The sequence below is a fragment of the Crotalus tigris genome, unplaced genomic scaffold, assembly GCF_016545835.1.
Source record: "Crotalus tigris isolate CLP2741 ecotype Arizona unplaced genomic scaffold, ASM1654583v1 scf7180000018733.473104, whole genome shotgun sequence".
NCBI lineage: Eukaryota > Metazoa > Chordata > Lepidosauria > Squamata > Viperidae > Crotalus > Crotalus tigris.
In genome coordinates, this window is record NW_024097173.1 from 162108 (window position 1) to 175037 (window position 12930).

Below are 12930 nucleotides of genomic sequence, written 5' to 3' on the forward strand. Positions count from 1 at the left end.
TGGTCATAAGTCGAGGACTACCTGTAATCAGTGTTGTGCCTGCCGAAATAATTTTGCTGTAAAAGAGCAGATCATCCATTGAAAATATCTGTTGCAATACATTTCTGCCCAGCCTGCCTTTGCCCAAGTTTTCTTCAAACAGGATCAAACAGGGCAAAAATGGAACATTCTGACTTTTGTATCATTATTTTTTACGTGACTCATGTTTCCTTTCTCTTCTGTTGGTCTTTGGGCTTCCTTTTTGCCATCCAGCTATTTTTAACCCTGCTTTCTCCATTCCCATTGTTTGAAAGGGAGATACTAATCTCTTCCAGGCTTCCCTGCCCACTTGCCACAGCTAATGTGGCGAAACTCCCAAGCAGCTTCATCTAAATAAAGAGGAGGGTGTTTATAAATAAAGAGGGATTCTCCCACTCCATGTCTGGCCGACAAGGGACCTTCTCTGGCCAAAATGACGTGCACAGGAAACCTCTGGGGGGAAAAGGCATTTTGTTAGCTGACCACAAACTGGTCTGTCTCAAGATTAACAACTGTCATGCTTGGGGTCTTTAAGTATCATAAGCCACGATTGCTCATGGGTAGAGCCCATGCTCTGAATGTAGGGTTTCATTCTTCCTGTACAGCCCAGAAAAAAACGAGCCAGTTACTGCAAAGAAGGGGCGTTGTCTTACCTGAATGCCTTTTCTCAGCATGATGATGGAGAATCCACAGATGTGTTGTCTTAATCTTCCTGCTCAAATAAGACTAAGTCTGAAGTGTAGATACGCCTCTGCTGTGCAACAGCACCCCAGTTTGAGACTAAGGTGATACACAGACGTTAGTCCGACGTGTGTGCTTTCCTAACACTGGAACCAGGGCCAAAATGATCCTAAACGGGAGGGAGTGGATTCTCCATCATCATGCTGAGAAAAGGCGTTCAGGTAAAACAACGCCCCTTCTCCAGCATGATTGGATGGAGAATCCACAAATGGGACATACCAAAGCCCTGTGTCCCTAAGGGGGCAATTAGTTTGGGCCTTGGTCCCGTTAGATGACAACACGTGTTGCAACACCCTGCGACCAAAGGAGGCATCTGAAGAGGCATATTTGTCAATCTTATAGTGACGGACAAAGGACGAGGACCATGTAGCTGCCCTGCAAATTTCCCCTATAGATGCCTGGGTCGCCCAAGCCGCCAAAGTAGTGGCGCCCCAGATGGAATGGGCCGTGATATGCCTAGGAACTGTCATTGATTGTGTTTTGTATGCTAGGGCAATGCAGGCCCTAATCCATCTCCCTATTGTCGAGGCAGAGACTTTCTGGCCCATGGATGGTTGAAAGGATACAAACAATTCTTCGGATCTACGGAAGTCCAAAGTCTGTTTGATGTAAGCTTGCAGAGCCCTGTGGATGTCAAGCGTGTGCCACTGCTTCTCAAGGTCATGGGATGGGTTAGGATAGGAATTTGGTAAAACCACCTCCTGGGATCTATGGTACAAGAAATTTACCTTGGGAATAAAGGAAAGGTCTAGTTTGAGGGTTACCCTGTCTGCATGGAAAATGCACAGGTCCTCTCTGACGGAAAGAGCAGCCAGTTCTGAAATTCGCCTGGCCAACGTGACCACAAGGAATGCCACCTTCATAGATAATAGTTTAAGCAAACATGTGGCAATAGGTTTGAATGGTGGTGAAACAAGGGCCTGTAAGACCTGGTGTAGGTCCCACGAAGGATATCAGTGAACCACTGGTGGCTTGGCATTGGTCGCTCCCTTTAAAAAGGAATGAACCGTAGGGTGGTGTGTCAAGGGAGCGGCATTGTCACACGTGAGTATCGTAGCAAGAGCTGCGACCTGTCTACGGATGGTGTTCGGGGATAGTCCCTTGTCCAACCCATCCATCAGAAATTCCAATACAATCAGAACAGAGATACCTGAGAGTTCCACCTTATGACCTGAACACCAAGTGCAGAAACTTCTCCATGTGGCATCATATATCCTATTCGTCGAGGGGTGCCTGGATTGTTGAATCATGGCTATCACCCTCAATGAATATAAATCTCGGCTCAAGGCCTGCCTCTCAAGTGTCAAACAGTTAGCTGGAGCCACTGCGGGTCCGGGTGCTGGAGTTCCCCCTGAGTGAGGGAAATATGACCTGCTGGGATCCTCCATGGAGGGGAGACGGAGAGCTCCATCAGGTCGGCGAACCATGGACGTCTCGGCCAATGCGGTGCAATCAGGAAGATCTCCACCTGTTCGTGTAAGGTCTTGCGGATTGTAGCGGGAAGGAGTGGCAAAGGAGGAAAGGCGTAAAGCAGTTCCCTGGGCCAGGGGCTGTGGAGAGCATCTGTCCCTTCTGCTATCGGAGACGGGAACCTGGAAAAGAATCTCAGGAGTTGGGAGTTGGTTGGGGAAGTAAAAAGGTCTAAGGTTGGGGAACCAAACCTGTCCACAATCTCCCTGAATAATCTCGGGTCCAGTCGCCATTCAGCATGGTCCACAGTGGCTCTGCTTAATGAGTCTGCCTGTTGATTGGTCACTCCAGATATATGCTCCGCCCTGATGGAAGCAAGATTCAATTCCGCCCAAGACCCCAATAACTGGGCCTCCTGCATGAGAGGCCTGGACCTTGTCCCCCCCGTCTGTTGACATGGGCCTTGGCAGTAATGTTGTCGGTAAGCACCAGGACATACTGCCCCGCTATTATGCTGCTGAAATGTCGTAGAGCCAGATATATGGCCCTGAGTTCCAGCCAGTTTATATTGTTTTTCAAATCCTCCTGGGACCACCGACCCTGAGCCCAATGCGACTGGAGGTGTGCTCCCCAGCCGAATAGGCTGGTGTCCATGGTGAAGGTGATTCTGGTTGGTTCTCTGAACTCTGTGCCCCGTGACAGTGCTGGGGAAGCCCACCATCGAAGGCAGTTCAACGCCGGCCGTGGAACTCGAACCTTCTGGTTGGAAGCACTGATGCATAGCCTCTGAAATGGAAGAAGAAGCCACTGAAGTTCCCGGGCGTGAAGGCGTGCCCACTGAACGATCTGTACACAGGATACCATCTTTCCCAGGAGTTGCGACAATAAGGCTAAGGTGACCACGTTGTCTCTCCGGATTCAATGGACAAGGGCCCGAATGCTGTCCCGTCGGTCCTGTGACAAATAGACCATGCAATTACTTGTGTCTATGATTGCTCCTAAGTGCAAGAGCCGGCTAGAGGGCACAGTATGGCTTTTCTGAAAATTGACAGAAAAGCTGTGCTCTTGAAAGGTTCTGATAGCGAGGGCAAGGTCTGAGCGAGCCTTCTGGAGGGAGGAGGACTGTATCAGTATATCGTCCAGATAACACTGAACTCTGATTGGGGTCTGTCTCAGGTGGGCGGCCAGCACTGCCAGTATCTTCGTAAATACTCTGGGTACTGCGGAGAGGCCGAATGGTAAAGCCCTGTACTGGTAGTGCTGGTGGGCATAACAAAACCTGGGAAATTTGCGATGCCCATGGAGAATAGGGATATGTAAATATGCCTCTGTCAAGTCTATTGATGTCAGGAAGTCCCCTTCTCTGATGCTGGCCAAGATCAATTGTAGCAACTGCATTTTGAACTTCCTATACATCAGATAGTAATTTAGACCTTTCAAATCTAGGATTGCCCTCCAACCCCCCAAAGACTTGGGAAAAACGCACAAAGTTGAGTAGAACCCCCGTCTTTCCTGGTCCTGTGGCACTGATTCTATGACCCTTATCTGTAACAGGTGAGATATGGCCTCTGACATGAGGGCCACTCTGCTCTTGTTCGTAGGGATGGGGCAAGTCCGGAATCGATCCAGTGGACTGGATGAAAACTCCAGCATTAGACCCTGAGATATGGTGTTTAAGAGCCATGAGTCCGTGGTGGTGGCTGCCCATATGTCAGAATAAAGGGACAGCCTGCCTCCTATGGGAGGGGTGCCCGTAGAGTTACTTGCCTCGTTTGAAGGATCGTCCTCCTGAGCCTCAAAGGGGCCGCTTGGCCTGGACTTGTGGACGGGATCTGGATGCGGCACGGTCCTGCTGGCACTCCGGCCTCTGGTAGAAAGGACAAGACGCCTGGGCCCAATCCCAGTTTGTGGCCGGCCGAAAGGACTGCCTATGATAGTAGTTCTGTGATGACCCAGCCCCTGAGCACTTATCTCACTTCTTAGTGGTGTTAATGAGAATCTTACACTTGTCCTTGCCCTCTACCAGGTAAGGATCTAGGGCCGCACCAAAAAGATGCCCCCCGCATAAGGTTTGGTAGCGAGGCGCCACTTTGCTTTGATGTCTGCCCACCAGTTCTTAAGCCACAGAAGTCTGCGGGCTGAAATGTCCACCGCTATAGCCTGTGAAGAGTATCTGGCGGCATGTAGGAAGGCATCAGCCATGTATGGGATGTGGCCACCAACTTACCCAGGTTTTGGTAAACGCGAATCTGGTCAGGGGGAATCATGTCCTGGAGTTCACGCAGCCACAGTACTGAAGCCTGAGCGAAGAAGGCCATGGATGTGGAGGCTTTGATTGCCCAGGCCAATGCCTGATGCAATCTGCGCAAGGCAGCTTCAATTATTTTGTCCTTTGCCTTAAGCGCCTCGTTTATGTCCCCTGGGATGTTTGCGTTGGAAAACAGAGAATTCAGAGGCTCGTCAATTTGAGGAAACTCCATAAGGAGGCGAAAGAGGGAGCCACATTGAACAATTTTTTCTCTGCAGATCCCAGATTGGGAATAGAACCCAGGTTATCCCATTGCTTCTGCACTGTGTTGCGGAAGAAGGGGGGGCAAAGGACATGCTTCTGTAGTACCACCGGTTCAGCATTAAGTGGATTGGGACCCTTTGATGTAGATGGAGCTGGGGTCTCCTGTTCCGGAGTAATGTTGGCTGTCGTGCAGGCCTTGAGTAGTAAGGAGTTGAAAAGGGAATGGTCAAAAAGACCATTGGGTGGAGCCAGATCTGATGTTGAGGTACTTTTGTCATCCGATAGGATCAGGCCCGAAGGGTCGAAGCCTGCAGATTCTGAGTCCAAGGAAACGTCCTCTGTGAGGTCTGGTGATTCAGGGCGAAGAAAGGACCGTGGAGGTGCTGTGGGAACTTGAGGAGGATGTTGGGAGACAGAGGAGGCCATGAACTGGGCAAAGGCTTGAGCTATCATAGCCTGAAAATGCTCAGGTCCTAATGACTGAGATTCGGGGGGGTGGGGACGAAGGCCTGCTGCAGTGGGCGTAAAGGTGGCCTGAGGCCCAGATAGAGTGGTGCCTTGTGTAGTCACCCCGTGTTCCTAGATTTAGCCCTGACGTGATAGTTCAGTCTGCGCCACTTCCTTAGGGGGAGACCAGGCCCCTGGGGGTAAATTACAATGGGCAAATAGGGGCTCAAATATGGACCCTCCAAGTGTCGTGGTAGTTGTTTGGCCTGGAGTAACTAACCTTGCCCTAGAGGAATCTTCCTCCAAGGTATGATGATGACTGGTGGTTTCTCTGTTATCTGATCTAGATCTTTTGGAGGACTGTGCTTTGGCCTTCAATATGCTATTCCCTGCCGCCTCAGTAGAGGCCTTGTGTTTCTTTTTGGCGGGGGGCTCAGTAGTGTCCTGTAAGGATGTGGGAAAGGAATTATCTGTCATAGTGTTGGGAAACTCTTTCCTTTCTCTGTTTTTTTTTAGAGGACCTGATGAACCTACACTATCTATCGATCAAATGACTGAGGCAACAGGCCTCTGAGGGCTCAATTCAGTGGTGAAGCGCCCCCCCTCAAGCGCTGTAAATCCACTGAAGGAGCCCAATCGGAGGATGGTTAAAACCCAGATGAGGCGGGGGTGGTGAGGGTCAATCGACAAAGGCAGTGCGTCCTTGTAGGGATGAGATTGCCCTCCCCAGGCTCAACTGAAACGTTCGGTGCAAAGAGACAAAATGGTGACTGTCAACAAAATGGCGGCCGCAACTAAAAGCACACCAAAAATAACCGCCAATAGGCCTCTGAGACAGTAAAGTAGTCTAGCTGAGGCCTATGTGACCTGGAGGCTGCGCACCTGCAATTGAGCCCTCGTTCCAGAAGGAAGTTCCTGGGCTCCGATAGCAAGCACAGAGATCGTTTCTGACCTGCTGGCAGTTCGCCGCTCGGCTTTATGTTCCCGCACCGATCAGCTGGCTGGCGGTGCCACAGAGTGCTCCGAATCGCTCCTCCAGTCAGGGGGCGTCAGGAGAGGCAGCGCCGACTCACAGTGAGCCCAACACGACCGGCGTGAGATTGAAGCCCTTTAAGGCTGCGCGCCAGTCAGAGAAGGTAACTAATGCCTTCGGGGAAGAGTTCAAATGCACGATGGCTCGTGCAAAGCCAGACAACCCAGCTGGGGCAGGCAGCAGCCTGCGGGGAATTAACAGGTAGGATCTTCCTGATAAAGTAAGTCCAAGCAATCCAAATCTAGTATGAAGAGACTAATGTCCAGAAAGAAAGGAAAGGAAACCATAGAGTATACAACCCGTCTTAATCTTTCTGCTCCTGGAGCTGAAGAAAATGCGTCTGTAGAGCAAAAGACTAAGTCTAAAACTGGGGTGCTATTGCACAGCAGAAGAGTATCTACACTTCAGACTTAGTCTTATTGGAGCAGGAAGATTAAGACAACCCATTTGTGGATTCTCCATCCAATCATGCTGGAGAATGGTGAGTTCCATAAGCTGGAGTTTACTTAACCCTGTTTTGTTCTTCAAGCCATGTTCATAGGTTTAGGCATCCCTTGAAACTTAATTGCAAACTTCATATGAGTCTGAAACCGTGTCATGAGTTAGTGGGATGTGAGAATACAACCAATTGTGGCTTATTAAACAAATCACAGCTTTGTTCAACCTGGGAGTTGAGCTGGTGTAAAATGAACGGCAGTTTACCATGAAATGGGCAAATCAACCAGTGTTTCTGAAACTTGGCAGTTTTAAGAAGGGTGGTCTTCAACTCCCAGAATTCCTCAGGCAGGGAACTTCAACTCCCAGAATTCCCCAGAGCTGAAGTCTGCTCTTCTTAAAATTGCCAGTTTTGAGAAACATGGACCTAGACTTTTCCAGAAATAACCAGGGCACCAAATTTTCTCAACAAATCGTCTGGTACATGTCAGTAATACAAGCCAATTACAGCAAATGAGAAGTAGCTATGTTGCTATTTACATTATGAGAGAAAGGGATAAAAGAGCTCCTGTAGGTACTGAGGGGGAGGGGCAGGTAGACAAAGCAAGCATCCCTGATTTGTTTGTTGTCAACCGACGGCATCCATCTCGATGCAGGTAGTCCTCAATTTACAACCACAACTGAGCTCAAAATTTATGTTGCTAAGTGAGAAATTGTTTAGGTGAGTTTTCCCCCATTTTACGACTTTTCTTGCCACAGTTATTAAGGGAATCCTTGCAATTGTTAAATTAGTAACACGGTTGTTAAGTTATTGTGGTTTCTCCATTGACTTTGCTCGTCAGACATTCACAAAAATTGATCACATGATCCTGGGACACTGCAACCGTCATAAGTATGAATCAGTTATCAAGCATCCGAATTTAAATCATGTGATCAAAGGGATGCTGCAGTGGTCATAAGTGTAAAAAATGATCATAAGTCACTTTTTCAGTGCCACTGTAATATCGAACAGTCACTAAGTAAACTGTTGTAAGTCGAGGACTACCCGTGTACAACGCACTAAGAGTTTTGAGGGAAATAGATGCTTCTGAAATTTGCAAACCTGCTATTTCCCAAAATGGCTCCCACAGTAGGCCTGACTTGTGAGCGCAGGCTTCTTAACCCAAAGGGTTAGAAGTCTAGATTTGGAAGGATCCATTGAGTTCATCTAGATCAGTGATGGCGAACCTTTTAGAGACCGAGTGCCCAAATTGCAACCCCAAACCCACTTATTTACTGCCGGGTGCCTGGTGGGCATGGTTGTGGTGGTCATGGTAGATTGGGTGGGTGTGGCCAAGGTGGGCATGGTCATCTCAATGTTGCTCATGGGGAGGGATGCCTGTAGGGGGTGGGCAGGGTTGGGGGAGATCCAGAGGGTCTCTGGCAGGTGGGGCGGTAGGCAGGAGACTCATCCTGCGGGGTGAGGTGAGGCAGGGTGGGGTGCCATTGCCATGGGGCAAGGCAAGGGCTGGGATGGCTGTTGCCTGACACCATCGGAGGCCAGTGAGCTCATGGGGGTCAACAGTGTCCGTCAGCAGCCACAGCCTGCTGGCCCCTCAACTAGCACACTCTGGGGCTCCACAGCCCGCTGCCAGCAGTTCAAAGAAGCCGCCTCTGAGCTGGATGACAGGCCGACAGTTGAGGAGGTGATGCAGTGGGTTGTGCCCGGGAAAAGGAGAGCATGTGAGACCAAGAGAGACAGGAGGGAGGGAGGGAAACCAGCCGTGTTGGGATGCATCCAGCCACGTGGGACCTCAGCAAGTTAGCAGGCAGCTAGTTGAAGAGGGACAGTTGCGGGTATCCATAGAGAGAGATCTGAGTGCTATCTCTGGCACCCGTGCCATAGGTTCGCCACCACTGATCTAGCCTGACCCTATTCAGTGAAGAATTCAAATTTAAATGTCTCCAGTAGATGGTGGACTAGCCTCCATTTGAACACAACTGGCAAAGAGAAGGGCATCAACTTTCTGGATCACTAGTGCTACTGTCAGATCCTTCCTTCCTTCCTTCCTTCCTTCCTTCCTTCCTTCCTTCCTTCCTTCCTTCCTTCCTTCCTTCCTTCCTTCCTTCGGAAGTCAGTCCCCCAGAAAAGAAAATATTAAAAGGGCAGGAAAATATATTTCCTCAAAAGATCTTAAAGAGGCAGAAAAGCATGCCCAGTTTTTCTTAATAGCCCAAGTCTCGCTTTTCCAAGCAGAAACCAGCTCTATAGAAATGCAGATGTAAACCATCAGGAAGGTTGAAGCTAGAAGTTTAGGAAGACAAAGACTCCTAAAATCTACATACCCCACCCAAACTCTAAGATAGGACATAATAGGATTAACACAGAGATACCAAAGAGCACACTCAAAGTTCATGCCACAGGAACAACTCCAAACAAAAGGCTCCAGAGGGTATAAAACCCACTCCCTACATGTGCTCTCTCTTTTTTCTTCCAGAGCTATCTTTCTGTCTGCCTCTCCTCTTCAATAAACTGCAACCTTCTTTCTAAAGCAGTCGCCATGTTGTTTATCCCTGGCTTGGACTGGACTATGATGAAGACTTTTCTTCCAACAGGAATCTATCTTCCTGTAACTTAGAGCCATTTTTCCAAGTGTTGTGTTGTGGAATTGGGGAAAACAATTTCAGCTTACTTGATGAGAAGAGGAGAATTTTCCTGACAGAACAATTAATCAGTGGAACAACTTGCTTCCAGAGGTTGTGGGTGCTCCATCGCTGGAGGTTTTCAAGAAGAGACTGGACAGTCACTGGTCTGAAATGGTATAGGCAGTGCTTTTTTGGTTAAAAAAAAAGGTGCCGGAACTCACGCATGTCATACAACCCGCCTTGCCTACCCTACAAAGTTCCATCCAAAAAAGGTGCCGGAACTCCGTTCTGGGCGTTCTATGACAAAAAAAGCCCTGGGTATAGGGTTTTCTTGCTTGAGCAGGGAGTTGGACTAGAAGATCTTAAAGGTCCCTTCTAACTCTATTATTCTGGTGGTAGTGAGGATGGGTGAGAGAACTTCCCAACTGATTCCTGGGCTGAAAACTACCTCTCTTTTTGATGCCTCTCAGGTTTTTACCAGGTTCTAGATAAAAAATATAAATCGAAATGCAATTCTTTGCTTTGCGATTTTCTACCTTCCCGTTTTGTTCCATTGAAGAATTCCAGAAATTCAGCACTGAAGTTCCGAAGACACAGCTAAACAAAAGATTAGTGGGATCACCATGAATGGCATCTTAGCAACCGAGGGACTGACCCTAATGTTCCCCCCACTCTCCAAAATCTTTGGGCTTAATACAGTGCTTCAATTTAAGCAACAAGCTGCAATTCAATAAATCACGGCTTGATACATTGTGAGTTAAACCTCTGCAGAATCGTTTCCCCAGTTTGGAGAATACATTAAGAACCAGTAGGTGGCACTGGAGAGTGCAGTTTTAATTTCCTGGATATTGTGATATACCACTGATGGCGAACCTTTTAGAGACCGAGTGCCCAAACTGCAACCCAAAACCCACTTATTTATCGCAAAGTGCCAGGGCCGCATCAGCATTGTGGTGCCCTCATGGGGGCGGGGGCAGGGAGGCGCCTCTGAGTGCTGCCTCTGGCACGCAAAACCCAAAAATGGGCCACCGTGCTGCCAGGCACAAAAGCGGCCGTGCCGTGGGGTGCAGATGCAAGGCACTGCACCATGCAAGAATGGGACAGGACTAATGAGTATCATGCAGGCACTAGCCCCACTCCATTTGCAGCACATGTGTGCTCGCGGCCCCGTGCACGCATGCATGCATGTAAAATGCTTCCCCCTCCCTTTTCTTCCAGTCCACCAATCAACAATAGTTGGTGACCTCTGTTCTACCACCTCTACTCAAGCTTGCCAGTCGACCCCTTCGCCTCCTTTGTGCTCGGCGGGGCTCCTGCTCCAGGTGGTAGAGGCGGCCTGAGGCACCTGCGTGTGCCCACAGAGAGGGCTCTGAGTATATCACCAACACTGTGATATACCTTTTGATAATGCCACAAATGCAATGGTGGGACTCAAATAGGTGAGCAACTGGTTCTCTGTGTGGATGCTAATTCTGGAAGTCAATTCTGGGCCTGGGCAACAAAAAATTAGCTACCGGTTCTGCCAAAGTGGTGCGAACAGGCTGAATCCACCCACTGCATAAGCGGTTACAGTTTGTTTTCCTTTGCAAGGGTTTCAGCTTGATGGCTTAAAAATAAAAATAGTGGGCATTTCATAGCAGTGCCAGTCCTGCTGAGTGTATCATAATTCTCTTAGCTTGACAACATGCACAGCCTCTTTTTAGTACTTAAGACTTTCAGAAGCAGAAAGGGAAATATCTCTTCTTATCTGATTGGACTTTGGCTTGGAAGCTAAGCAGACAGAGGCTTGGTTAGTATTTGGATGGGAGCCTGCCAGAAAACAATCACTCACAGCCAGTGGTAGGATTCAGCCAGTTCGGCAGAACCGGTAGCTAATTTTTTTGTTGCCCAGGCCGAGAATGCACCTTGTGGAAGTGGCATCCACACAGAGAACTGGTTGTTCACCTATTTGAATCCCACCACTGCTCACAGCTGTTGCTAAAGGATCTGATTAATCCTTGAACATCCAGTCCTTGCATTGTAATTTCAAAACCACCCTGCTCCAACGGCCAAAATCTATCTTTTCATTTCCATTCTCCTTCCCCTTCCTTCCTGTCTCTCTGCTTCTTTTCCAAAGCGCCTGAAGGCAGGAGAAGAAGCAACGGATGGAAACTAATCAAGGAGAGAAGCAACCTAGAACTACGGAGAAATTTCCTGACAGTGAGAACAATTAACCAGTGGAACAACCTGCCTCCAGAAGCGGTGAATGCTCCAACACTGGAAGTCTTTAAGAAGAGACTGGACAGCCATTTGTCTGAAATGGTATAGGATTTCCTGCCTGAGCAGGGAGTTGGACTAGATGACCTCCAAGGTCATCTAGAAAAGGAAAGAAAGAAAGAGAAAGAAAGAAAGAAAGAAAGAAAGAAAGAAAGAAAGAAAGAAAGAAAGAAAGAAAGAAAGAAAGGTCCCTTCCAACTTTACTACTACTATATCGACCCATAAGCATTCTAGCAGGCTTTCATCCTTTGTTGTGTGCATCTCTACGGAGAGGAAGTAATCTCTAACATATAATGCAACTCCGCCTCCTCTATTAATATTAATAATAATAATAGTAAAGTTGGAAGGGACCTTGGAGGTCATCTAGTCCAACTCCCTGCTCAGGCAGGAAATCCTATACCATTTCAGACAAATGGCTGTCCAGTCTCTTCTTAAAAACTTCCAGTGTTGGAGCATTCACCGCTTCTGGAGGCAGGTTGTTCCACTGGTTAATTGTTTTCTCTGTCAGGAAGTTTCTCCTTAGTTCCAGGTTGCTTCTCACCTTGATTTAGTTTCCATCCCTTGTTTCTTGTCCTGCCTTCAGGCGCTTTGGAGAATAACTTGACTCCCTCTTCTTTGGGGCAGCCCCTGAGATATTAGAACACTGCTATCATGTCTCCCCTCGTCGTCCTCTTCGTTAAACTAGACATACCCAATTCCAGCAACTGTTCCTTATTGCTAGATCTGTTTCTTTTAAATAGTTTATATTGTTCTATCAGTACATTCCAGTCATGTGTTCCATCCCACCAAGTTTCTGTAATGGCATCTATATCATACTTGCCGTCCTGTACGAATATTTCAAGTTCACTCTGTTTGTTCCCTAACATTTGAGCATTTGTGTGTAGGCATTTACAGTAAGCTTTTTGTGGCTGGCCCTACATCTCCTACTTTGTGTGCTTCCTACATCTCCTACTTTGCAACTGGGTTTGTTATTCTTTCCCTTCACTCCCTACTTCCTTATATGATTGGTTATCTAGTGTTTTTTTCACCCTTGGGCCCTAAAGGTTGTAAAGATTGGACACCCTCCCCCCTCAAATTTAGTTTAAAGCTCTTTTGATAAGATGAGCCAGGAAGCAACTGGAAAGAATGTACAGATAGTCCTCAACTTAAACAACAGTTCATTTAGTGACCGAAGTTACGACAGCACTGAAAAAAGTGACTAATGAGCATTTTCCACACTTATGACCATTGTAGCATCTCTATGGTCACATGACTTATATTCAGATGCTTGGCAACTGATTCATATTTATGACGGTTGCAATGTCCTGGGGTCATGGGATCACCTTTTATAACCTTCTGACAAGCAAAGTCAATGGGGAAACCAGATTCACTTAACACTTGCATTACTAATATAACAGTTGCAGTGATTCAGTTAACAAATGAGACAAATTATAAAATGGGGTGTGGGAAGTCA

At 47.8% G+C, this 12930-nt stretch overlaps 1 pseudogene; it reads right to left on the reverse strand.

Moving 5' to 3' along the window:
• The window catches only part of LOC120313607, a 56264-nt pseudogene extending 51912 nt beyond the window's left edge, over nucleotides 1-4352 (reverse strand).
• Nucleotides 4353-12930: the final 8578 nt, after the last annotated feature.